Here is a 27,875-nt window from a genome sequence, read left to right as displayed (position 1 = left end):
CAGCGCACCCAACCACCCCACAGCACTCCCTCTGCAACCCACCGTAGACAACTTTATAGATAGTATTTAAAAAAATTGTAATCTATGTACTTCGGATGATATTATCAACCAAACAGCACACAGAAAAATTACTATTATTAGCCTAACAATTTTATCTACAACTTCGCAAACATGTGCCCGTTACAAATATCCGTGTTATAATCAGCAACATACCCATCTCTCCCACCCCCACCCCTGCCCTTGCTTAACCTTGCGAAATCAAACAACGAGCCCCAGCACTCCCGTTAGCGCCACTAAAGCCATACATACACTTAATTTCAACAGGTGTCTGCCGGAACGCTCATCAGCAAAAGGTATTGAAACCTGCAATTTTGCAAGTAAAACATACAGCATACCATAAGGCGGTTTATAAATAGTCCGAGTAGCACTACACCACCTCCACAACCGCCCTTGCTTAACTTTACGCAATAAAACAAAGAGCCCCAGCAAACCTGGAAGCGCCACTATAGCCATACAGAGGCTTAATTTCAACAGATGTCTCCCGAAACACTCATCAGCAAAATGTATTAAAACATGCAAATTTGGTGTAAAACATATACCATGCCATAGTGCGCTTTATAAATGGTCCCAGTGGTACTACATCACCTTTAGTAGCTAGACATCTGCTACTAAAGTCTGTGTTTTAATCACCAACATACCCACCTCCCCCACCCCCACCCCCGCCCTTGCTTAACCATACGAAATCAAACAGAAACTCCCACCATTCCTAGTAGCGCCACTATACCCATACACGGGCTTAATTTTAACAGGTGTCTTCCGGAACGCTTATCAGCAAAAAGTATTCAAACATGCAAATTGGCGGGTAAAACATAAACATCCCATAGCACGGTTTATAAATGGGCACAGTGGCACTACACCACCTTTACTAGCTAGACATCTGTATGCAGGGCCAGAGTGGGAACCAAAACCGACCCTGACAAAGTGCTCGGCCGGCCCCACCGGGGTGTTGGAGGTGCGGCCGAGCTCTTTGCCAGGGCTGTTTTTCGGCAGATTTTGTTACAGGGCCGATTTTGCAGCCATGCTGCAAAAATGGCCTTGGAACAAAAACGGCCCCCAGGGGCCCAAAACCGGCCGCCACCCGTGCGGCGCACCGATGGATTGCCCGGTGCCCGCTACGGCCAGTCCGGCCCTGACTGTATGTATATTAAGGACATTAAATGGAATGAAAAAATTGACGAGTGTCTCAAAAGGGATAGTGAAGCTGAGCACCGGTAAAACCCGGTCCACTTAAACACCTACGTATATTCAGCACAGGGACACAGCCTGACAATTAGTATCACTTATAATCACATGTAGTTTACTAATGTCAAGAAAGTCATACAGAAAATATACCGAACATTTTCTTTTTTTTATCTCTCACACATTTATAAAACATCTCTTCTAAAGAAACACTACCCAACCACTTCTATTTCATAAGAACAGACAATCATTAATACGTTTACTACCATATATTTTAGTATATCTACCTTTTTATTATTCACTAGTCACAAACTACTGAAACTATTAACTATACCAAATGCAAACCAGAAACCATGTTCCTATTATATCTCAACCTATAATCAAATGTTTCAAACTATGCGTACATATAAAAGGAACGTATCACTTTTACTATCTTCATCTCTTGTCCATGTAATCTCCAAACACTGTAGACGGCCTCACAGTACAACAACCTACCTAGACTTATATTCAAATCTACCTCTCACTGTCAAAAATGAGACCACAACCTGTCCACATAACATTTCTGGGTTTGGTTTTATCGCTTTTAACTTAATAACACATACATCTCCTACCCCCCTTTCCCACTACTTCCACACAAAGTATAATTTGCAAACGTGGGACATTTTGTTTATCTCGCCTGAATACATTAGCAAACCCAAATTAACGCTGTACCTCATTTTTAAAACCATACAGTCCTTTAAAGATGACAAACTACATTTCTTCTTTGTGAAAAATTCCTGAACATATATAAAGTACTTATTTAACAACAGGTCAAACTTAATGCACATTTTATAACCAATATGAAACACCACACTTTACTAACAGTATATTATTTTGAAATAAAAAATACTTTCAAACTTAAAAATATCACCTCAAATACTTAATCACTACTACAGAACACAAAACACACCTTGTTCATTTCTACCTCACCTTTGTAGTTGGTATGCAGATTTCAAATGTCACACACGCATGCAATTCTTTCTTTGTCACACAGTACATGTAATGCACCGCTTTCATCAAGAATGGAACCAGTAATGGCACAATTTCTCTGTCGCTCCACATATAAATAGATATAAAGAATCCTGCTCTCGCTTCAATGAAGCAAAGCAGGATTGCTTTTCCACAAGGGGAGCGCCATGTCAGCAGCTCCCCTTGTGGAAAAGCAATGCTGGCTCCCGCAGGAGGCGGGGAGCCGGCGGGACAGTGGGGGAATTGGGACTCCCCCCACGGTCCCCAACGGAGAGGCCAGGCCCCGGGGAATGGGGTCCCTGGGGCCAGAAGCAGCCCGGGAGCGGGGCCACCCAGCCCTCCTCCCTCCAAAAAAAAAAAAATAGAGGCAGAGCCCCGGGGGATGGGGTCCCCGGAACTAATAGAGGCCTCAGGAGGGGGGCAACGCAGCCCCCCTCCTTAAAAAATATTTAAAAAACAAATAAATATATGGCCGTGCCCCAGGGGATGGGGTCCCCAAGGCCGAAATGGCCTCGGGAGGGGGTGCCACACGGCCCTCTTCCTGTTTTTTGTTTTTAAATAGGGGTCAGGCCCTGGGGGATGGGGTCCCCAGGGCCACAAAAATGGGAAAAGAAAGAGTGCCAGACAGTCCCCGTTCAGAAAAAAAAACCCGGCATCACGCCTGAGGCCCCGCCCCCTCCTTGCAGCACTCTGCAAACGCACCCCCTGGTGCATTGTAAGTTGGGGAATTAATTCCCCTGGAATACTGAGGGTCCCTGGGGGGCAACTAGACCACCAGGTACCTCCAGTATGCGTCAGGGAGCTGCGCTGCAGAGAGGTGGTCCAAGGCCATGCCCCCTCTTTACACCACTCTGCAACGCAGCTCTGTGGTGGTTACTGGAGGTAGCTGGTGGGCTGTTGGCCCGCAGGGACCCTCGGGACTCAAGCGGACTTAATCTCCTAATTTACAACGCACCAGGGGGCGCGTTTACACAGTGGTGCTGGGAGGGGCGGGGCCTGAAATGACAAATGTGCAAATGCCCTGTGGCGCGTTTTAAGTTGGGGGATTAAGTCCCCTTGAATCCTCAGGGTCCCTGGGGGCTACCTAACCCACCAGGTACGTCCAGTAAGCGCCACAGAGTTGTGTTGCAGAGAGGTGTACAGAGGGGCGTGGCCTCGGACCACCTCTCTGCAATGCAGCTCTCTGGTGCTTACTGGAGGAACCTGGTGAGCTAGTTGACCCCAGGGACCCTCAGAATTCAAGGGGACTTAATCCCCCAACTTAAACGCACCACAGGACGCATTTTCACACTTGTCACATCAGGCCCCGCCCCTCCCTGCACCACTGTGCAAACGCATCCCGTGGTGGGTGTTGAGCTGGGGTATTAATTCCCCTTCAATCCTGATGGTCCCTCGGGGCCAACTAGCCCATCTGGTACCTACAGTAAGCGCCACAGAGCTGCGTTGCAGAGAGGTGGTTCGAGGCCAAGCCCCTTTTAACACCTCTCTGCAACACAGCTCTGTGGGGCTTACTGGAGGTACCTGGTGGGCTAGTTGGCCCTCAGGGACCCTCAAGATTCAAGGGGATTTAATCCCCCAAGGTACAACGCGCCAGGGGGTGCATTTGCACAGTGGTGCAGGGAGGGGGCGGGCCTGATATAACAAGTTAGCAATCTTGCTGTGTGGGACTTACTGGATGTAATAAAAGGGGTAGATGGCCCCCAAGGTTGACGTTGGGGGCTAACTACCCCTCCTGTTACCTCCAATAAATCCCATACAGTGGAATTGCTAAAAGGTGTTTGGAGGCCACGCTCACCTTTCTCCACCACTCTGAAAACGAGTTTGCTATGTTATAGTTAGAAATTAGCATTTAAAAAACCTTTGAAATTCACTGAAAAAAACATAGGTTTCAGGGACGTTATAGTTAGAAATTAGCATTTAAAAAAACATTGAAATTCACTGAAAACACCGTAGGTTTCATGCACGTTATAATTAGAAATTAGCATTTAAAAAACCTTAGAAAGTCACTGAAAAAACCACAGGTTTCAGGGACGTTTAGTTAGTTGGACATTTCACTCATACAAAACCATAGAAATTCTGCTGTTATACTTAGTTCAGCTAATTATAACTCGCGCCCCCGCAATGCACTGCTGATGACTTCACATATTACATCACTCATGACATGGTCAGTGACATCACTGATGACATCACTGATGACATCATCCAGCGATTGTGTGTTTCTTAAAATTTTAAAAATGTATTATATATATATGCCAAGGTGTATTGAAGAATGAGCAGGTGGATAAGTGTCTGGATGGAGGCTTTAGTAGGTGTGTGACTGACTGCATAAGTGAGTAATAAAAAGTGTCTTAGTGAATGCATGGATGAATCACTAAAGTATGTAAATGTCTGTATCAGTCTGTTAGTTGGTGTGTAAACGGTTGCATGGGTTGGTATATATGTATTTGGTCACTTGACCGGTGTATTATCTGAATGAGCAACTTTGAGGATTAACACACTTCACTGCAACTAGCAAAACGGGCAGTATTCTCAGTCACATGATTGAAGAAACCCCGTTTCCTTATCTTAGGTTATTTTCCCATAAGTACTTTTTTTATTCCCATTTGATGTAAAAATGTATTTTGCTACAAAGCTGTATAGAATGGAATATGCAGGTTGTACATTTCACAATGACCCTGAAATTCACAGACGTGATTTACGATGCACAGTGCAAAACACAAGGTGAGTGACACAATTATAATTTTATGTGCACCTGTCATCAATATGCATGCCAGTGGGGCACGGGCCCCTTGAATATTTTAGCATCCACACTGTTTGTGATTATTTTTTTTCTTTCTTTTTTAAAATATTTTATTAATAAACAGCACAAATTCTACATGACATATTTAACCGTGAGATGACATTGACACTTATTGTGGCCAAAGAAAGAAGAAAAACCCCCATTAGGCGTTAGTACATCTAGATCCAAAATACATAACATTCCTATATACAATCAAACGAAAGATTCATCAATAACCTGGATGCAGTTAGTACGGTTAAAACCAAAGCAAAACTCAAACATATAGCAAATCATACAGCAAGGATCAAGTTTCCTAACATATACTAAAATATATTGCACCAAGAAATTACTCCAATCCATTTCAGCATACAATTCAGGAAACATCAACTAACAGTGCCTACTTCCATCGTGTTAAAGGGGCCCCGATACGTCGTCCCATAATTCTCGCTTTTTTGCCCTTTCTCTCATATATAGCTCTTTCCAGAGTAAATATTGCAAGTAGCTGTGACCACCACTGCTGGAACGTTGGAGGCAGCGGATCAAGCCAGGCAGAGGCAATATAAATCCATAACACAGCCATAGCCAGAAAGAGAAATTGTTGAGAGGAATCTTGTACCTCGATATTGCTAACTCCGAGAAGTATAAGGGCAGGGGTTAGAATGATTTTCAGGCCTAATGTTAAATCAAGAAACTTCATTATTGAATCTATCAGGTTCTCGAGGGATGGGCAGGATGCAAACATATGGACCAAATCAGCATTTGGTGCATTGCACCGAGAGCAGCTGGATCCTGCCTGCCATCCCACTGTGCAATCCTTGCCGAGTATAATAAAGCGAGAAAAGAGTTTTATAATGCTGTGCTTGGAGCCCTGCTGAGCACACCATCAATTGACCTTGTTCTAAAGAATCCAGGAACCTCACCGGATCGACACCCACCCACTCCGCCCATTTGGCTGCATGTTTATCTAAATAATATTTTTGAGTGCATTTAATTCTGCATATATTATCCTGATAGAAGATCTATTATTATGTCTAATGACATCAATAACTTTAATTTTACTAAGCCCACTAAACCCCCCCACCTTCTTACTGAAAAAGCTACGCAGCTGCAGATATTTAAAAAAAATTGTATGATCCAGACCATATTCAATCTGAATATCCCTGAACTGGCAAAAGCCCTCCCTCTGTATTAAATCCCCCACCTTTCGGACCCCCCGCTCCTCCCAGTCTGCCATAATCGCATCAAAAAATATTTCGGGAAATGAAGCTGTGTATAGTGGTTGATCCTTCCAAGACCAGTCTTTCTTTTAAGTGCCGCCCAGATTTTAAGGGCGGCAAATAGTGTGTTAAATTTTGTCCTCTTATAATAGCTGGGCTCACTAAATTACATAAAGCAGTTCTCAGCTTGATCTCCGAGCAGGAGTTTATAAACATCAGGGAGTCTAGCTTCTTCAGCAGGTTCACCAGGGGGAGCACCGAACAATATACTTATATACTGAAGAGCCGCTGCCCAGTAATAACTTTTTAAATCAGGGACAGCAAAGCCCCCTTGGCAGTGACATAAACCTTAAGTCTGTCTTCTGATCTTTAGAAGGGATTTGTCTTCCCTGTCTATGGAATCGCTAGCGCGCAATGTCTTCCTTTTTTATGTTTACTTTACTTGTTAATGGTGGTAGAGCACATAGCAGCTCAGGCTGTGACAAAAACCGTTTGGTCGAAACAAGTTACTGGGAATAAACTTTAATTTGGATTAAGCACAGTCCTGGAGTGCGTGTGTTTGTGTCCTGAACGCATTTCTCATTTGGATTTAAGACGGGCTCTTGCAACCGTAACTCTCACGACACCCCTTGGTGGACGTGACCGCTCATTTGCAAGGAATCCTTCGGTGATATGTATATATAAATAAATAAATATAAATATATATATATATATATATATCCATCCAAAACAGGAACCCAATTGAACGAAGACCACAGGAAGATGTAGTTCAGCTCATGATTTATTTGGCAGCTTGCTGACAGACACCCTGCCCAGGAAACCACATCAAAGTTCAAGTGCCAGGACGCGTTTCGGGAATGGAAATCCCTTCATCAGCGGCAAAAGTTCTTCGAGGAAAATGAAGCACTGTTCTAGGCGCGCACTTATATTAACACACCTGCCTCCGTGGGCGTGGCTATAAACATGGCCTTCTGGGATGTGTAGTGCCGCCATGTGATACCAAGTGGAAGCGCTGTCATATCCCACAATTTGCGAACAAATAAAAACCACAGTGGGTTGATGTGCAGTCCTGGCGGACGCCCGCCTTGCTTTGTAGATGCCAAATCAGCTTCAAGCCGGCTGCTCCCTGCAAAGTGCCTGCTTGTCTCCCTTCCAAAGTTCAAACACCGCTGTGGTGTCAGAGCGGACCCGCAACCGCGGTGGGCTTCGTTCACGACCTGGGCAGGCCGTACAAATCCATCCAAAACAGGAACCCAATTGAACGAAGACCACAGGAAGATGTAGTTCAGCTCATGATTTATTTGGCAGCTTGCTGACAGACACCCTGCCCAGGAAACCACATCAAAGTTCAAGTGCCAGGACGCGTTTCGGGAATGGAAATCCCTTCATCAGCGGCAAAAGTTCTTCGAGGAAAATGAAGCACTTTTCTAGGCGCGCACTTATATTAACACACCTGCCTCCGTGGGCGTGGCTATAAACATGGCCTTCTGGGATGTGTAGTGCCGCCATGTGATACCAAGTGGAAGCGCTGTCATATCCCACAATTTGCGAACAAATAAAAACCACAGTGGGTTGATGTGCAGTCCTGGCGGACGCCCGCCTTGCTTTGTAGATGCCAAATCAGCTTCAAGCCGGCTGCTCCCTGCAAAGTGCCTGCTTGTCTCCCTTCCAAAGTTCAAACACCGCTGTGGTGTCAGAGCGGACCCGCAACCGCGGTGGGCTTCGTTCACGACCTGGGCAGGCCGTACAAATCCATCCAAAACAGGAACCCAATTGAACGAAGACCACAGGAAGATGTAGTTCAGCTCATGATTTATTTGGCAGCTTGCTGACAGACACCCTGCCCAGGAAACCACATCAAAGTTCAAGTGCCAGGACGCGTTTCGGGAATGGAAATCCCTTCATCAGCGGCAAAAGTTCTTCGAGGAAAATGAAGCACTGTTCTAGGCGCGCACTTATATTAACACACCTGCCTCCGTGAGCTGAACTACATCTTCCTGTGGTCTTCGTTCAATTGGGTTCCTGTTTTGGATGGATTTGTACGGCCTGCCCAGGTATCACATGGCGGCACTACACATCCCAGAAGGCCATGTTTATAGCCACGCCCACGGAGGCAGGTGTGTTAATATAAGTGCGCGCCTAGAACAGTGCTTCATTTTCCTCGAAGAACTTTTGCCGCTGATGAAGGGATTTCCATTCCCGAAACGCGTCCTGGCACTTGAACTTTGATGTGGTTTCCTGGGCAGGGTGTCTGTCAGCAAGCTGCCAAATAAATCATGAGCTGAACTACATCTTCCTGTGGTCTTCGTTCAATTGGGTTCCTGTTTTGGATGGATATATATATATATATATATATAAAACTGCTGCATTTCAATGGTTTTGTACGAGTGAAATCTGAGCCTAAGTATAATGCCCCTGTAACTCTTGTTTTTTTAACTGAATATTTATATATATATATATATATATATTTCTTTTTTTTTCTTTTTTTGTGCAAAACAATGAAACCTCGGTTTGAAGAGGCACACTGATACCGGATCCTCGTAGTGGCAGAAGGAATCACTTCACTTTGGAGTTAAAATAAACAAGCCTTACGAGTTTCGGAGCTTTTAGTGCTCCTAGTTCACAGGCATTCCATGTCACGGCGCAGGTAAATGAAAGGAGCACTTCAGCCAGCATGCATTTATTTTGCCTTTTAATGGTCAACATGTGGGTATCACAGATGCGGCATGCTGGCATTTGTAGTTTGTACTTATTGCCTTAGTAGGCTTTGTTGTGCTCATTTCAAATTATTTCCAGCAGTGTGTCCTGCTCTTTAACATTGTAGTTCTGCTATTGATAAAGCCCTCCAGTGGGCCTCCCAAGTTGCAGGTCTTCCTCAATTACGCCGTCCGTTTCACCAATGGGAGACTTGGCACAGTTCTGTGTCTCCGTGGCCCCTCACAGTTCAAGGGCGGTGCACTCTTCACGGCTTGGCCTGCCGTAATTAATTTAGCAAAACAATACAAAACCAGTGAAATTAGGCAGTTGCAGTTACCTGAGCTAAATGTAACTTACGTCCCGCAGTGCACTGCTTATGACCTCACATATTACATCACTCATGACAAGGTCAGTGACATCACCGATGACATCAATCATGACATCATCCAGTGAGTGTAAGTATTCTGTAAGAGTTTATGATTGTTTAAAACATATACTAAGGTACTTCTAAAGTTAAAGTAGTATATTAGGTATACTAATAATGAGTTAGTAGTAGGTGTACTACTAATGAGGTGTACTACATGTGAGTGGCTGCGCGACTGTATGTATCATTGTGCATAGGGGTGTGTGAATGGCTGTATGTGTGTATATGTAGGTGTGTAAGATGCTGTGTGAATGGCTGTATTGGTGAGTGAGTGGGAATGTCAGTGGCTGTATGAGAGTGTGAGTGGCTCTATTGGTGGATATGTGGGTGTGTAGTGACTGTATGGGTGTCTGAATGGCTGTATTGTTGAATATGTACTATATAAGTGACTTTTAAAGTGAGAGCTGTAAATTGTGTTATTCTCTTGTATAATGAACATTTTTAGATTACTTTTATGGTTTTATGCAAAAGCTGAATAAAGTGAATTTGATTGATTGATTGAGTGTGTGAGGGCTTGTGTGGGTGAGTGAGTGGCTGTGTTGAGAGGCTAATTGGGTGAGTGAGTGGTTGAGTAAGTGACTTTGTAGGAAAATAAGTGGGTGTAGGAGTAGCTGTATGGATGAGTGCGTAGGTTATATGACTGGCTGTATTGTTGAGTAACTGTATGAGATGCTGTATGGGTAGTGAATGGTTGTGTGAGTGGCTGTATGAGAGAAGGTGTGTGGGTGCTCTATGGAGGAATCAGTGCAGTGCATGTGTAAGTATGGGTATAGGTCTGTGAATGGGTATGTCAGTGGTTGTGCGGGTATGTGAGTGGGTGTACCAGAGGTTGTATGGGGGTGTGAGTAGGTGTGTGAGTGGTTCTGTGGATGATGCTATCAGTGATGTCATTTGAGATGTCTTAAGTGATGTCATCAGTGATGTCACTGACCATGTCATGAGGGATATAATATGTGAGGTCATAAGCAGTGCATTGTGGGGGCATAAGTTATAGTTAGTTCATGCAATTATAACTGCAGAATTTCCGCAATCACGCTCTGTGGGACTTCCTGGAGGTAACAGAAGGGCGTGTTGGCCCCCAAAGAACCTCCGCATCCAAGGGGACTTCATCCCCCCACCAGCAGTGCACCAAGAGGCGAGTTTGCAGAGTGGTGGAGAAAGGGGCATGGCTTCTGACCACATCTTAGCAGTCCTGATGTGTGGGACTTACTGAAGATAACAGGAGCTTCCAAGGACCCTCACCAGCCAAGGGGACTTTATCCCCCAACCAGCAGTGCACCAGGAGGCATGATTGCAGAGTGGTGCTGAAAGGGGACGGGCATCCTTGCATCATGCCAGTAGCTCTTTCTTTTTTTCGTTTTTTTTTATTACAATGGAAGGGTTTCCGTGTGACCCACCTTCCATGGGCCGAATTTGGCCTTGGGGATCCCATCCTCTGGGACCAGGTATTTTTAGAATGGGGATGGTGGCCCCTTTCCCCTGGCTGATTATGGCCTGGGGATGCCATCCTTCCCAGAGCCCAGCTTTTTCTTTTTGTAATTTTTTAAAAAATAAAGGATGGGGGGCTGCATGCCCCCCTTCCCTGGGCCGATTTTGGCCATTGGGACCCCATCCCCCAGGGCCTGCCCTTTATTCATTTTTTAAACTTGGGAGGGGGACACGCGGCTCCAATCCTGATCTGACTTTGGCCTGGTGACCCCATCCTTCAGGGCCTAGCCACAATACTGGGTGGTCTGGTCCCACCCAGGGCATTCTCATGTTCGGGTCTGTGGGGGGATTTGGAAGGCCCCCGCGGTCCGTGCTGGCTCCCCGCGTCCTGCAGGACCCAGCATTTATTTTGGGGAGGTGGAGCTGATGAACATGCAGCTCCTTTTGTCCAAAGGCAATTCTGCTCCGCTTCTAGTAAGCTAGAGCATTTTCTGCTCTTGCTTACTAGAAGCAGAGCAGAGACTGCTATGGCTCGGCAGGAGCTGTGAAGCTCCCGCTAAGTCATAGCAAACTGCTGTGTCCCGGGGTGGTCACCCCTGGACATTATAGGAGCTCACCTTGGGGGGGTGGCGATCCAGAGGGCTCTTATTGGCCCAAGGAAGAGGGCCCACTTCTTTCTTATTTAGCCCCGGGTGATGGTGATCCCAGCATTCTTTGTGGTTAAAACCCTGGGCAGGTGGCAGTCCCCTGGGCTGCGGGGGGGGGGGGGGTCTGCAAGTCCCCGCATTAAGTCCCCTGCATTTATTTAAATTTAAAGTCCCTGGGTGGTGGCACCCCCCGGGGCTGCCCGGTGGTCTGTGCGGGTTCCCACTTTTTTAACACATAAAGCCCAGGAGTGGTGGTGTTCCTCGGGGCTCCAAGAAGCCCCACCATTTATAAAAATATCAGTCCCCGGGAGGTGGTGGTCCCCAGGGCAGGAGGGGAGTCCATACAAGCCTCCCCTGCATTTACTTGAAATGAAGCCCTTAGGCGGTGGCGCCCCCAGGGTATTAGTAAGCCCTGGGGTGGCCAATGCACCCACCCCTTCTGTAATATGCATATGCCCCCCACGACCTGACCCATCCGGGGGGGCAATAATTAATGAAGTGAGGAAACCCCCCAAGAGGGCTAGAGGGTCAGGGTGTTTATACCCTGCTCCCTTTTCTATTTATTATGTTTTTTATCTGTAACGTGGTTCAACTGAGTCACAAGATGGCTGCCAACACTGGTTTGAAGTGTTGGCAGCCATTCAAATTTCAGTAGGGTTTCAGTGTAATTTTGGGCTTCCAGGAATTTACATTTTTGAAACATAAATACCTCTGAAACGACTGCACGGATTTACACCAAATCACAAAAGCACGCTTTCTGGATCAACATCTAGCTTTCTGCCAAATTTAGTGCAATTCTGTTCTGCGGTTCAGGCTGTAGTCGTGTTCAAAAAATGAAAAAACCCCATAGACATAAGATGGGGAAAAAGCGTTTTGGGACCTTCCTTTTTTCTTGGCCCCCGCTTGATAAATCGCCCAAAACTTTCAACGCAACAGCTGAACTAACAAGGGGATGTTTTTTTAAATTTCCATGGATACGTTAAGGGGCGCTAAAGTTATTGACAAAACAATAAATGCTTTCCTATGGAAACTTTGGTCCTAACTATAACTACCTACTGGCTATCGCCATTAGGTAAGATATATATATCAATATACAAACAAAAAAAACCTCCGTCTTTCTCTGCAGTAATTGACCAGCACTTCAGGGGGTTTCTCACTCAGTATTTTTTATTCTTTTAGCAATTGCATCTACGCGTTTCGACTGCTGCATGCATCCTTGATCATGATGCATAGCTCCATTTTTCAAATACTTAAATACATTCCATAGTTAAACAAGTTAACACAGACAGAGGACAACCCCATTACATATTCAGGAAATGCATCGTGTAAATTTGAGCGCCATCTTGGAACAGGTTTCTTTCGCATTACACACTATTACTTTTCATATGTTAGTACATAATACCTCATTATGATTCTCATTGAGTAACATAATTCACAATTTACCCTAAGAATCTAAAAACAGTTGATACAAAACAGAGAATGCCCTCTTTGTATATAAAGTGCATAAGTGATTTATGTTCCTTAGCTGCCAATTTCATACTTATAATTTCCAAGTTTACAACATCTGTTTTCCTTACTAAAGTGCTTGTGCTGATTTCATTATTCTTTTTTATTTTTTCTTTCTCCATATATTTCTCATACACCTTTTTTTACCCTTTCCTTCTTTACTATTTTATTTTTTATTTAAAGTGCTTGTGCTTGTGCTTATTATCATAATCCTTATAAAGTGCTTAAACATTAAACTGCTTGTGCCCTATGTCCTCCTCCCAAAATTACAATAACTTATCAATAAAAAAATGGTCTTCTCGAATGTGTAAATCTCGCAGCTATCTTTAATATAGGCATGTAAACAAATCCTCATCTATATTCAGTCAATTCGGCTCTTTACTATCAAACTGAAGGAGAAAATATGTTTCTAGTCTGTGCAGTTCTTTTTCTCAATTACTTCCTCTCTTTTTTCTAGGTATCTCAGCTATACAGCTGTATCGCATAAAGGTTGGATCGCTTTGGTGGTTCTTCTCGAAATGCCTTGCTATGGGATAACTCCTATCCTTGATATTTATTTCTCTCCTGTGTTGCAGGATTCTCTTATGCGCTGGTAAGGTGGTGCTACCTATATATACTTTTTCGCACTGGCGTTTCAGCATATAGACCACAAAGCTCGACTTACAGGTTTGATGTCCCCTAATTTTCACAGTTTTATTAAAAGTTGTTTTCAAACTTGTGAGGTTCTCCCCATGCTGGGAGGCTTTACATTTCAGAAATGTTCTGAAGCCTTCCTTCTGCTGTAACATGATTTGATTACTTACACTTTCTTGATATTCACTATTCACAATGAGATCTTTCAGAGATTTTGACTTTTTATATGTTATTTCCAGATACTTTTTAACAGTGGAGCCTAAGATCGGGTCCCCTTTAATAAGGTGCCAGTACTTTTTTAGAATAGATCTTACCTCTTTATTTTGAGTATTATAAGTTGCCATGAACCTAAATGTTTTAATTTCTGTCCCTAATGTTTTCTTTTTCTCTGTTTTGGATGGTTCAAATAATTCTTTTTCTCTATTTAGTTTTCTAGCTTTCGTTGACGCCTGTTGTATAATCTTAGGGGAGTACCCTCTTTGGATAAAATGACTTGTCATTCCTTTTTCAACTGTCTCATAGTCTTTTAGGGTAATGCATGTTCTCCTCGCCCTATGAAACGCACTGAATGGAATACTACGAATAAGGGGCGTTGGGTGGGAACTCCCCGCATGCAAAATCATGTTACCTGCCGTGGGTTTCGGAAAAATCATAGTTTCCAACTTATACACACACACACACACACACACACATTTATATATATATATATATATATATCCTGCTCCAGTGTCCACCTTTAGGCGTACTGCACTCTTTGTGACGGGTGCATGCAGAAATGGAGGTGGGTCCATTGAAAAATGAAAGCTCCTGTCCCCTAAAGAAACATGCTGCACTCGCGGGGTTACATCCAAGTTGCTTTATTCTGCGAGGACGCGTTTCGGCGTTTGCCTTCTTCTAGCTCGCTCAAACAAAACAGCATTCATAAGACAGTGCCTTTCCAAGAGTCTTTTTAAAATGCTAGATGGATTCCCATTGGCAGCAGTGTATGGAAGAAAGACAGGGATTGGTTAATCACATCCCTTAGATGTTACCCTCTGTTCTTATTACGGGAGTTTTTTCTCATGTACTGCGGGATTTTTAAATAAACAAACAATTTCAGTCTGTATGACAGTTCCGATATTTATGGATTATGCCACCACATGGGCACCCTCGCAGTTCGTTTACTCAGTAGTTCTCCCATACCTGTTGCCACACATTGGAGCACACTGTCCCGCTGTAAGGATGATTCCTTTTGGCGAACCCCTCGTCAACCATGTGGCTCCGAGATACATGGCGCTGGAGTCGGTAGATCGCCGAATCCCCAACAGTCTGTATGACTGGCGACTACGTCGACGCCAGTACCCAAGATGCTGCGATGGCGGTGCACAGCGCCGTATAATAAATCCTGCTCCAGTGTCCACCTTTAGGCGTACTGCACTCTTTGTGACGGGTGCATGCAGAAATGGAGGTGGGTCCATTGAAAAATGAAAGCTCCTGTCCCCTAAAGAAACATGCTGCACTCGCGGGGTTACATCCAAGTTGCTTTATTCTGCGAGGACGCGTTTCGGCGTTTGCCTTCTTCTAGCTCGCTCAAACAAAACAGCATTCATAAGACAGTGCCTTTCCAAGAGTCTTTTTAAAATGCTAGATGGATTCCCATTGGCAGCAGTGTATGGAAGAAAGACAGGGATTGGTTAATCACATCCCTTAGATGTTACCCTCTGTTCTTATTACGGGAGTTTTTTCTCATGTACTGCGGGATTTTTAAATAAACAAACAATTTCAGTCTGTATGACAGTTCCGATATTTATGGATTATGCCACCACATGGGCACCCTCGCAGTTCGTTTACTCAGTAGTTCTCCCATACCTGTTGCCACACATTGGAGCACACTGTCCCGCTGTAAGGATGATTCCTTTTGGCGAACCCCTCGTCAACCATGTGGCTCCGAGATACATGGCGCTGGAGTCGGTAGATCACCGAATCCCCAACAGTCTGTATGACTGGCGACTACGTCGACGCCAGTACCCAAGATGCTGCGATGGCGGTGCACAGCGCCGTATAATAAATCCTGCTCCAGTGTCCACCTTTAGGCGTACTGCACTCTTTGTGACGGGTGCATGCAGAAATGGAGGTGGGTCCATTGAAAAATGAAAGCTCCTGTCCCCTAAAGAAACATGCTGCACTCGCGGGGTTACATCCAAGTTGCTTTATTCTGCGAGGACGCGTTTCGGCGTTTGCCTTCTTCTAGCTCGCTCAAACAAAACAGCATTCATAAGACAGTGCCTTTCCAAGAGTCTTTTTAAAATGCTAGATGGATTCCCATTGGCAGCAGTGTATGGAAGAAAGACAGGGATTGGTTAATCACATCCCTTAGATGTTACCCTCTGTTCTTATTACGGGAGTTTTTTCTCATGTACTGCGGGATTTTTAAATAAACAAACAATTTCAGTCTGTATGACAGTTCCGATATTTATGGATTATGCCACCACATGGGCACCCTCGCAGTTCGTTTACTCAGTAGTTCTCCCATACCTGCTGCCACACATTGGAGCACACTGTCCCGCTGTAAGGATGATTCCTTTTGGCGAACCCCTCGTCAACCATGTGGCTCCCTGTCTTTCTATCGGAACTGTCATACAGACTGAAATTGTTTGTTTATTTAAAAATCCCGCATAGAATAAAGCAACTTGGATGTAACCCCGCGAGTGCAGCATGTTTCTTTAGGGGACAGGAGCTTTCATATATATATATATATATATATATATATATATATATATATATATATATATATATATATATATATATATATATATATATATATATATATATATATATATATATATATATATATATATATATATGTTGTGTAATTCGTCACCAGCTTCCACGTCGCTCAGGAAAAGACGAACACAGACCCAGGTATCAGTGCAAGAATTTTATTTTTATTTTTCACCCAGCACTGCTGCCATTACGCGTTTCGGCCTCCCAGAGGCCTTGATCACACACATATATATTATCTACTGGCGGTCGCCAGTAGATAGTTATAGTTAGGATCGTGTTTCCATAGGAAATCCGCAACATTCTATTTGGAATAACTTTGGCGCCGATTGACGAATCCTCGCGAAATTTTCAAAATAGGTGGGTCGCGCCGCTCCTTCCCTGAAAGTCTCGGGGGGGATTCGTCAAGCGGGGGCTGAGAAAAAGGGGGGGTCCCAAAACGCGTTTTCTCCATGCATTTTTCCATAGGACCTTTAGTCCAAGCTACAGCCCGAACGGCTGAACAGAATTACTTGAAATTTGGCAGAGAGGTAGTCCTCAGGTCAGGGATGTGCCTTTTGCAGGTCTGCTGTAAATCTGTTCAGTATTTCCTGAGAAAATAGCATCTAAAAGCATATATATCTATAGGCGCGCTCCGAGCGCGTACGGTAAAACTTACCGTACGCGCACGCTGCCGTGCGCGAGCGCGATTCTGATTGGTTGTTACATCTTAGTAAACATTCGAATCGGTCGAAACCAGGAAGTGTCGCCCGCCATTTTGTCTCTCGCAGTCTGAGGGGGTGAAAAACAGAGGTGGAGAACGTCAAAAGGGGGCAGGGTGGACAGTTCCTGACCCCCTAGCCTTTGTCAGGTGGTCCCAGAAGGACCCCCAAGGGCCAAAATTTCCTTTAATTTTTTGGCGAAAAATCGTGGAGTATGCGTAGCGTGCGTGTACGGTAGAAACAGAAAAATTCAGCGAACTGCGTAACGTGGGCGCGTGGTGCGCGAAGCGCACCGTGCGCTCACAGCGAGCGCAAGGTGCGCAAAGCGCACCGTGCGCGTACGGTACGCGCACGGTGAAAAACCTTAAAAAAATAAAAAATAAAAATACATAACTTAGTATTTAAAAAACCGTACAAATTCACTGAAAAAACCGTAGGTTTCACACACGTTATAGTTAGGAATTAGCATTTAAAAGACCTTGCAAATTCACTTAAAAAACCATAGGTTTCACACATGTTATAGTTAGCTGGACATGAAAAACCATTGAAATTCCCCCGTTATAGTTAGTGCAGGCAACTATAACTCACGCGACCGCAATCCTCTGCTGATGACGTCAGATATTACATCACTGATGACATATGTGTCTTTCTGAAAAAAAAATATTTGTAATATATGTATAGCTAAAAATTAATGGAAGAAGACATGGGTAAATAAGTGTCTAAATACAGTGATGTAATATCTGACATCATCAGCAGAGGATTGCGGTCGCGTGAGTTATAGTTGCCTGCACTAACTATAACGGGGGAATTTCAATGGTTTTTCACGAGTGAAATGTCCAGCTAACTATAACATGTGTGAAACCTATGGTTTTTTAAGTGAATATATATATATATACACACACACACACACACACACATATATATTATATATATATACACACACATATATATAAATATATATATAATGTGTTTTTGTACTAGTAAATTGAAAGAAAATAAAATGTAAAATATACATTTCTAATAATTGTTTTACAATATATATATATACACACACACATATACACATCTATTGCATGTATCTTTATATAAGTATATATTTATATATCATATTAAATATTAGTGAAATTTATTTAATTAATATTGTATTAACAGTATATATTAAAATATCTAAGATTTACTACTTAAAACTATATATAAGAAACAATATTTTTGAATGTTTTTTAACGATTTTGGTGTCAAACGATATTTTTGTACTTACCATTATTAGGATAGGGACACCATTTTTTTGTAAACAATATTTTGGACACAATATTTTTGTTGCACAATATTGTTGATTTCGATATTGTGTCATTGATCCAACTTTTTTGTACCTCGACTTTATAACTGACATTTTTCAAAATATCCCATCTTCCAGGTAAGGAAAGACAAGAGAAGATAATGAAAAACTCATATATGCCCATGATCCTAGTATCAAGCAATCTTTCTGTGATATGTAATACCATAGACCATGCTGTGTTTATTCAAAGATTATTATCTCCCCTCCTTTCAATTACACCTGCTCCAAAAGTTAAAAAAATCTCCATTTTCAAGAACGAACACCTGAGAACACAGAGAGATGAAAATGTCATTGCTTTGAACTCCATGGCATACAGTGGCATTGCAACTCACAAACCCCTCTTCTACTAACGATCACACCTAACTCCTAACAATTTAATCTAACACATAGAAACTGAAGTAAATGCATGGAATAGTTTCCTTAAAGGCACAAGACTAATCCCAATAACCACAAAACAAAATCCACTAACACTGGGTTCCGGAGCAGCATGCTGTCTGGCATAAAGTTTTACTATGCCTTGTCAGTGGCACTAAGTGCTATATAAATACAACCACAATACAATATATAAGCCACCTGACCACATGAATACTTACACCATAACACTCAGCAGTTGTGCAGTCGATTGCAGTTCATGCGGGTTCATAATAATTTCCTTTTAATCCCTGACACACTTACACTCACAATAGACAACACTTCTGTCGGTCATGTCCATCACCTAATACTGTGACAGTTCACAGCAGTAAACCACCTACTACCAACTGAACATGTGTGGAATAACTGAAGAGATCTGCCACATGCTGGTGGTCAACAGAGGACTTTAAATCAGTCCATTACTGGAGGTCCTAACAAGTTACATTCTACAACCACTTTATGACATCTCCCAATGACAGTCAAATATGGGATGATATCAACAAAGTCAATCCCAGCAGATCTCCCCATCATTTCTCTCTCTAATCTATCTGCTCAGGATCAAAACTTTTTTTTAAATATATCAAAAAGTACATCCTTGTGCAGTAACCAGTTAAGTGTACAATTATTGTGTAAAATAGTGTAAGGAGACCTGAAGAACTTCTCAAAATTGCCAGCTTACTGAAAACGGTAAACTGCAAACCTCTCTCTCACACTTTTTCATCCATCAATCTGCTAATAGCTACATCCATTAACACGATAGCTGCACCTCGGTGATCATTACACACAACATGGATACACTTCCCACACAGGATCAAAACAAAAACAACACACTTCTAATCTAACTTCTATGTAGGCAAGTGCTTTAGCAGCCCACATAGGGGTAGTAAGCTGCATATAGATATTGCATTACAATACAATAGTAAATAATACTTTATTTAAAAAATAGGTAAACCACGGTTTGTAGTATGTATGCAAGTTATACAACAAAAACTTGAATAAACGTATTATTCCTCAAACCTGGTATCATCACAACCAGAGACCAATATAATATTGGCTGGCAATTACAACTGTAAAAACCAGATTTCCCCCCAGCGTGAGGAATGAACATAAACCCACTAAACAAGTAAGATAAATTACTGATCCACATGTATTTGGTACATGAGACTAGCACACCCCAATGGGCAGTAGTGGCTGGTGACCATTAAAAGTGGTGGCGTAATCCTTGGCTTGAATTCCAGTGCGCAAGACTTACTTACCTACTTGGAGGGTTTGGGGGGTTTGCTTACACTCATTTGCAGTCAGTCTTAATCTCTCACTTATTCTTACTCTGTCTTAGTCATTTGGTCTCATTAACACTTGCATTCAGTTTTACTTACTCTGACTTAGTTTTACTGACTCATGCAATCTCACTCATTATCACTATGAGCCACTCAATCTCACTCATTCTCAGTTACTCTCACTCGATTCCACTCACTCTAAGTTATACTGATTAACTCAATCTCACTCTGACTCACTTAGTCTCACTTAGGACCTCATTTAGATCTTGGCAGATCTGGTTCCGCCGTCACTTTTTTACGGTTTTAATGACTGCCTACTTGGCAGTCCGCCTGCTCATTTTAAATGTTGGCTGGTCTATGGATGAAAGACCATCCAAGTGCTGCAGACTTTGCCAGGATTTCCCTCCCTCCCGCATCGATGGCATCATAGGCAAAAGCAGTTGTCGGAGGGAGTACAGCCAGGATTACTGCGAGCCTAATCACAATGTGCCTTTCCATTGGGACAACTGTGGTGGGGATACCTGCATACTTGAGTTGGGGGATTCGAAAGAATTGAGGTAAAAACGTATCTGTTTTCATGTTTCCCACTTCTGTTTCTGTCTTGAACCCCATTGTCCAGGCCCATCCATTAGTGCTACAACTTGACCACGATGCTAATCGACTCCGTTGTCGCCAGGATAAAAGGTGTGTTTTTTACACATCTTACTATGAATCGTGTATTAACATTTCCTTTGGTGTCGTGTATTTTTACATTGCGCTTACATGAAATTTGTATTTATGTGTAATGCATTAGTGTTCATTTTACAAGTAATCATTGTAAAATGAACACACCTGTTTTTTGTTGTTGTGGTGGGTGTGTGTTTGTGGTGCATATGTGTGTACATTCAATAGTCTATGTATGCTGTATGTGTGCTATGCTATATTTAAAAAAAGGCAAAAGACACAAAAAGGGGCATGACACATTACCTACATATATATGTATACCACACACAACCTAAATGTGTAGTGACATATTATAAAAGTAGTAATTACCAGTCTCCAATCTACCAGGGACTCACTCCATCAGGAAACCGCTGCAAGGACAACGCCAGCTCAATAGGAAATTCAAAATCAGCTCGGGGCAAACCCGCTGGCTTGACAGCAACGGAGTACTATTAGTTAGCAATGGAGTCCGTCACGTACACGGAGATGCGCCACTTACATGATGGTGAACTGTCTGTCAATGAGGACAGTAAACAGTCTGTCGATGAGGATGGGGGTTCAGCCAGCACACATCTAAATACTGCAGGCAGGATGCCGTCTGCTCATTTGAGTAATTTAAACTGCTGCCATTAAGCAGGCTCTTAGTCTCACTCAGTTTCACTCTGGCTCACTCATTCCCACTTATTCTCACCGAGTTTCCCTGAGGATTCTCCCCATCACTCACTCATTCTCCCTGATTCCCTCAGTCGCACTCATTCTTATTCACTCTGTTTCACTGTGACTCACTCATACACAATCAGTCCCACTCATTCTTACCTAGTCCTACTCAGTTACACTCACTCTGACTCACAAAATGTCATTCAGTTACACTTTCTGTCAGTCTCCCTCACTCATTCATTCTCATTTGTACTCACTTGTACTTACTCGTCTTATCACTCATTGACCTCACTTTGACTCACTCCTTCACTGACACTCTCAATTTTACTCACACATACACACATAGACACACATACATGCTCACATATACACTCTCTTACAGATGCATACTGTCCCACCTACATACACAGTATGTTTTTTACTGACCTTGCTCTCTGTGCAGGTCCCGTTTGGACTCCTGCTGCTTCTTTCAGCTTCGGACACATGAAACTGAACCCTCAAACCTGCGCAGCAGCAGTTTTGAGTTTCCAGTCTGTGCTGATTCACCCCACCCTTTCCCAACTCAGTCACGAGTTGGGAAGGGGTGGGGTGACCAGCTGTTTTGCAGACATGGGCACTACAGGGCTTAGACCTGCAACACGCATGGCTAACTTTATCTATGATGCACACATCACAGATTAGGAGGCACTGGGGAGATCTAGGAGCCCGAGGTCAGAGCTAGGGTGTCTGACCTAGGGTGTTTCACCAGCCCTAGATAATCTCTGATGTCTGGGGCAGGCACCTTTGTGCACCTGCACCAGACATCAGACATTCTATCTAGCAAAGATGTTTTAGGCTGCTGCTAGAGGGCATTTTCTTATTATACCAAGAGTGAATAAAAGATTATTTTTCACTCTTAAATTTATTCGCCGCAAGAACATAATCTCAAATCTATGTAGACTTTCACGTTAAATAGTTTATGGAAATGGGTGAGGGTGAATCCACTGTAACCTCTCTGGACAAAGAGAAGGCCTTTGACACTGTGGCGTGAGAGTTCCCTTTCCAGGTGTTGGAGATATTTCAATTGGACCATATGTAATGGGCTGGATTAAATTACTATACTCCTGGCCCACAGCTAGATACAATTCTGGATTGCACTGGTCCATGCAAATGTCTCAGTTACAATAGACTTAATTGAAAATAAGTGTGTCATTGTTGGCTCAGCAATGTCCCACTAAAGAAATAATAACGAGGCATAAATCCCACCTAACATAAAGCAAAAACTTCACACATGGAACCAACAATGGTAGCAAAAATGTGTTGAGTTTGATATACACTTTAGATTTATAATGTCCACTAACTGGTCACAATGTAGTCTCCTAACATAAATATTTATCAAAACACCTACAGCTTGTTACAAATATGCACAAGTAAAAGGCATGAATTTTCTGAGGCTATCATATACTAAACCTACAGTGGCAGATAAAAAACAGTTTTCTCTCAAATGTTTTTATTGTTAGCAAACGCATAATAGCACATTTCCAAATTAAATTGGTTTCATTCAGATACCAACAGTAACATAAAATGTATAAACAATTATTGATATTATAACATAATTAAATATTATTGAATGAAATACACTATCATATAGTTGATTTTCTCCCTTATATATAATGGAATCAAATTTCATAGAATGGCTTCAAAAATGGTGTTTTCTTTTGGCTCCTTTACCTCCTTTGATTAAAAAAATTCTCACCCATCCGACCATATATTGTTTTATACAAAGTCAAACTCTAGTCATAGCACATTTGTGATTTGGGAGAGCGGTTACACAGGGGCAGTGGCTAGGAAGAACTCATTGCTGAGTAATAAAGATATCAACAAGCTTAACCAAGTGTTCTGCAAAGTCCAGTGAATTTATTTCAAAGAAGGATAAAGTGCTGATGTGTCAAGAAAAAACATTTAGAACCAAAACCAATCAACCGAACTGGCATCCTTTGATCACCAACTTAAAATGTTAAATATGGGTGTGGCAATGAGCCTTGCTGTGGTCTAAACTTATGAAAAGCTACTGATGTTTTTTATCTTTACCAACAGGACCAAAGGGGACAATCAAGAACTTCAACTTACTGGAAAAATCAGTATGAGGCAAGTAAATAGATGGAGGCCATTTGACATCTTAGCTTAGCAGCACCTCATTTGGAGCAGAAGGAATAGAACAAAATAAAGAAAGAATGATTTTCTGAACATGTGAAAAGGATGGAAATCCTGTGTGGAAACCCTGGACCAGGTTAATGAAATTCCTGGTTCAGACAAAGATTTTAGGTAAAATGTTGACATTATCAACTAGCCTGCATTGGACCACATCCTGAACACTCACATAGACTTCACTGGCACAATCCTATAACAGTTCACATCCTGCCTCACCAACCAACAGTACCTTTCGTGTCACCTGGGGAGTCTACCAGTACTTCATCCATTCTTCCATCATTTTCAGCCTCACGATGTCAAGATAAAACCCTTAGAAGCCCACCTTGCAGACAGAATCATCAAGATCCACAATCATGCTGATGAAGCCCAACTGTATCTCAAAATCTCTTCATCCAGCAATATTCAGCGACTCAAAGTTTGCCTTGAATCCATTTAAAACTGGATGTCAAAAGCTATCCTGAGGCAAATCCTCAAAAAGACTGAATTCCTCCTGTTTGGAAACAATGACAAACATTCTCTTATTCCATCATGGCTCCCAAGAAAATGTGCTTTACACCCAAACTGAAATGACAGGCAAATCACTTTGATTAACCCTGGGCTAAAACCTCGTAATAAACTCATAGCCAAGATGACCAAAAAAGCTTCATTCCAACTCTCTCTCTCTTGAAAAAAGTGAACTCTTTTCTGCAAAAGGAAGACTTCAGGATAAGAGGTCAAGCCCTAGTTCTCTCCCACTTATATGGAGGCAACACCCTGCTCAAATGCTTATTACAACCCCTCCTCACTTCTGTGAAAGTAATTCAGCAACATAACTCATCAAGGAGCTGGATTGGCCACATTACCCACATGCCAAAGACTCTATACTTGCTTCCCTCGCAAGTCTAGATCATCTTTAAGTTCCGCTGCATAACTTAAAAAGCCCTCTACCCCTAGACACTTGTCTACATAGCTGACACTCTAACAATCTCTGGATGTCAATGCCAGATAAGGAGTTCTGACATAGCCAAATGAGAAAAAAAACTGCACATGAAGGAGGAAGCAAGCCCTCCCAGCCTACGCCTCCTGGATCTGAACCAACATCTCATCAAACATCAGAACATTTCAGGAAGAAGCTAAAAACTCACTTCTTCAAGGAACACTAACTCAGATAGGCTAACTTCTCACCCCTTCCACTAATTCTATCTCCTTTCTCTGCCCCTGTCCCTCTGTATATAACCAATGAGACTTGGTCTCTGTACAGCGCTCCTTTGCTAGCAGCAGCATTTTTTTGAAATACCAACACATACTTACCTAAAACGTTTCTGACAACCAGTGCACTGAATTTCACAATCCTATGCCCAAAGCTAATGGTCACAAGTAACACCACCTCTCTTCTCATGTACATCAGGGGCATATCTTCCAAGTGCTCAATTTGAACTGTCTGGATAGTCTAGAGTGCCAATGGCAAATTCTGCATAGTAAGAGGAGAACAAACACCCAGGCATCTGTGCTCAGGATTAACAGCCATAATAAGCCACTACTCTTTGGGCTAAACTAATTTATAAAGTCGCTCTAATTGTTCAGTTGATTCAAGCACTCCCTTATGACACCATTATTGAAGCATTCACAAATTTACCCTACATATGTTACTGTACCACTCGCTTTAGAAATCCCACATATTTAAGGACAATTTTAATCTCTATCAATCTATGGTCCAAGAAAAATAGAGCTGCTTTGAAAGTTGGAATTGTTTGGGTGCTCCTGGTTGAACATGTGCATCCCATAGCTTCTAGTTAAAGAGATATCAAGTTGGCACGAGTCAAGTGTGAGCAGTTTTCTCTTTTGCATTCTGAGCATTGTAGTCAAGCATTTATGTTGAGAAAACTCATAGCTACAAGTATCACAATGGAACATAAATGCTTTCATAAGCTGTCTGCACTTGCCATGGGGCAATATGAGATGTATGCAATTAGAAGCTGTAACTATGCACATTTCCAATAAGGACCCCTAAATTTGAAGAATTTGAAGCAAACACACTGTATAATATCTGGGAGAGCAAGATTTTATTTTCATAATTGAACTCATTTATTAACAAAATGTGATTTACAATGTTAAATAAAGTGTGCATATTAATTGTATAATTTGTATCAAAGAACCATATTTAGCTTTTTTTTTTACAGAGTTTTATATAGCGCAAACTTGACCTGAAGGAATCGGGTATCAGAGCGCCTTACATAGCACCTGTTGTGTTGCATGAGGACACATTCATTTTTGTTAGACACGGGGTGATTACGTGATTTGGCCAGAATCACAGGATGTTCAGCTTCGTTTCCGACACTCGAACCCAGATCCCTAGATACGAGGTCGACCGCCCAAGCCGTTAGGCCAACTCCTATCCCCTAAGCTATTATAAGCTATTATAAGCAGCATATCAATTAAAATGTTTGCCTATCTTAAGTTTGTCTAACATTAATGCCATTTTGAATGTCAACTTTCATACATTTTAAGTGAAGAGATCGTCACTCTTATTCTTTGAGGTTGCTTTGCATGTTATGCTTTTTTCCTTCAACTTCAGCATTCTGTTAGCTAGTGGATAGGCATTTGCTAGTTATTAGATGACTTATAGCCAGGTTCTCGCTGGGAGGAGTAGAAGATATCATGATGGAAGACTTGTGGGAAGAAGTGAATGTACCAAACAGTTTTGTGTAACAACTCAAGGACATAGCCATGCACAGATCATTGTTTAGATGTGAGAAATAGGGAGTAGACCAGTTTCCAGAGCTTGGAGAAAACTGATTGATTCTTGAGAATGGTAACGGTTAGAAATTAGGTACAGCACAGCAACCTCACTTCTAAGGGCCCAGGACTGGATTGGCACCACTTGGCAGAGCAAGACATGCTGTTGGCAGATTCTAGGTGCTGTAACAGGTTTGTTTGAAGTCTTTGATGTCCCTCAGACTTCAAAACAGAAGGCAAGCCATCAAACCCCTGGAGTCACTTTGGCTCAGGGGTGTAGAGATGCAGGTCCAGTACTTCTCACTCCCAGGCAAGGACAGCAGTAGGCAGCAGGGCAGGCACAGCAAAGCAGGAGTCTAGCAAAGTCCAGTAGAGTGACAGTCCTTTCAGCAGCACAGCAGTCCTTCTTCCTGGCAGAGTGTCTTCTGGCCCAGAAGAGTACTGAAGTGGTGGTATCTGAGGTCCAGTATTTATACCCAGTTGTGCCTTTGAAGTGGGAAGACTTCAAAGAGAGGCTTTTGAAGTGCACAGAGTCCCTACCCTTCCTGCTCTAACTACAGACTCACCACAGGGGGGTATGCAGCCCTTTGCGTGGGGACAGGCACATCCTATTCAGGCATAAGTGTCAGCTCCTCCCTCACATAATGCCCAGGATGGCCCATTGGGATGTTGATGGCCTATGAGTCACATCTAACCTCCCTTTGTGTGTGTCTGTCTGGACCGGAATGCACAAAGTCCAGCTGTCACCCACCCAGATGTGTGTTTAGAAACAGGTAGAAGGCTCAGAATGGATAAGTTAAGAAAATGCCACTTTTCTAAAAGTGGCATTTTCAGACTTGCAACTTAAAATCCAACTTTACCATAACACCAAACTTGAAAAGCCCATCTTTTTCCAATTTGAAATTACACTTATAAAGTGTAATAATGAAATTCCAATGTTAACCTATGCGAGAGATAGGCCCTGCAGCAATGAAAAACGAAATTTAAGAATTTTTCACTACCAGTATGTGTTCAACTTTTTTTAATACACTGCACACTGCCCTTGGGGCTGTGCAGGACCTGCCTTAGGAGTGACATATGTATTAAAAAGGAAGGTTTGGGTCTGGCAAGAGGGTTAACTTGCCAGGTTGGGATGGCAGTTTAAAACTTCACATACAGGCTCTGCAGCGGCAGGCCTGAGACATGTTTAAAGCACTACTGAAGTGGGAAGCGTAATCAGTGCTCCAGACCCACTAGTGGCATTTCATTTACAGGCCATGGGCACCTGTAGTGCACCTTACTAGGGACTTATAAGTAAATTAAATATGTCAATTGTGCATAAGGGGAGGAAAAAGGCAAAATGATTGGGGGTGAATCTACAGAAAGTGTCATGATTTCACTACCTAGTCTGCACTTGTAAGACCCACAAATGCATATTACCAATGCACATCACGTGCAAATCTGATAAATTAGCTGCTTTTTACCCCTGTTAAAAACCCACCCCTATCCCGTGCATCCTGCACTCCATAAGTGTAATATTCTTTTGTGTAACTGTATGATAAACACATT

This window comes from Triturus cristatus, chromosome 5_1, assembly GCF_964204655.1.
Source record: "Triturus cristatus chromosome 5_1, aTriCri1.1, whole genome shotgun sequence".
In the NCBI taxonomy this organism is placed as follows: domain Eukaryota; kingdom Metazoa; phylum Chordata; class Amphibia; order Caudata; family Salamandridae; genus Triturus; species Triturus cristatus.
Note: the sequence above shows the minus strand (reverse complement) of the source record.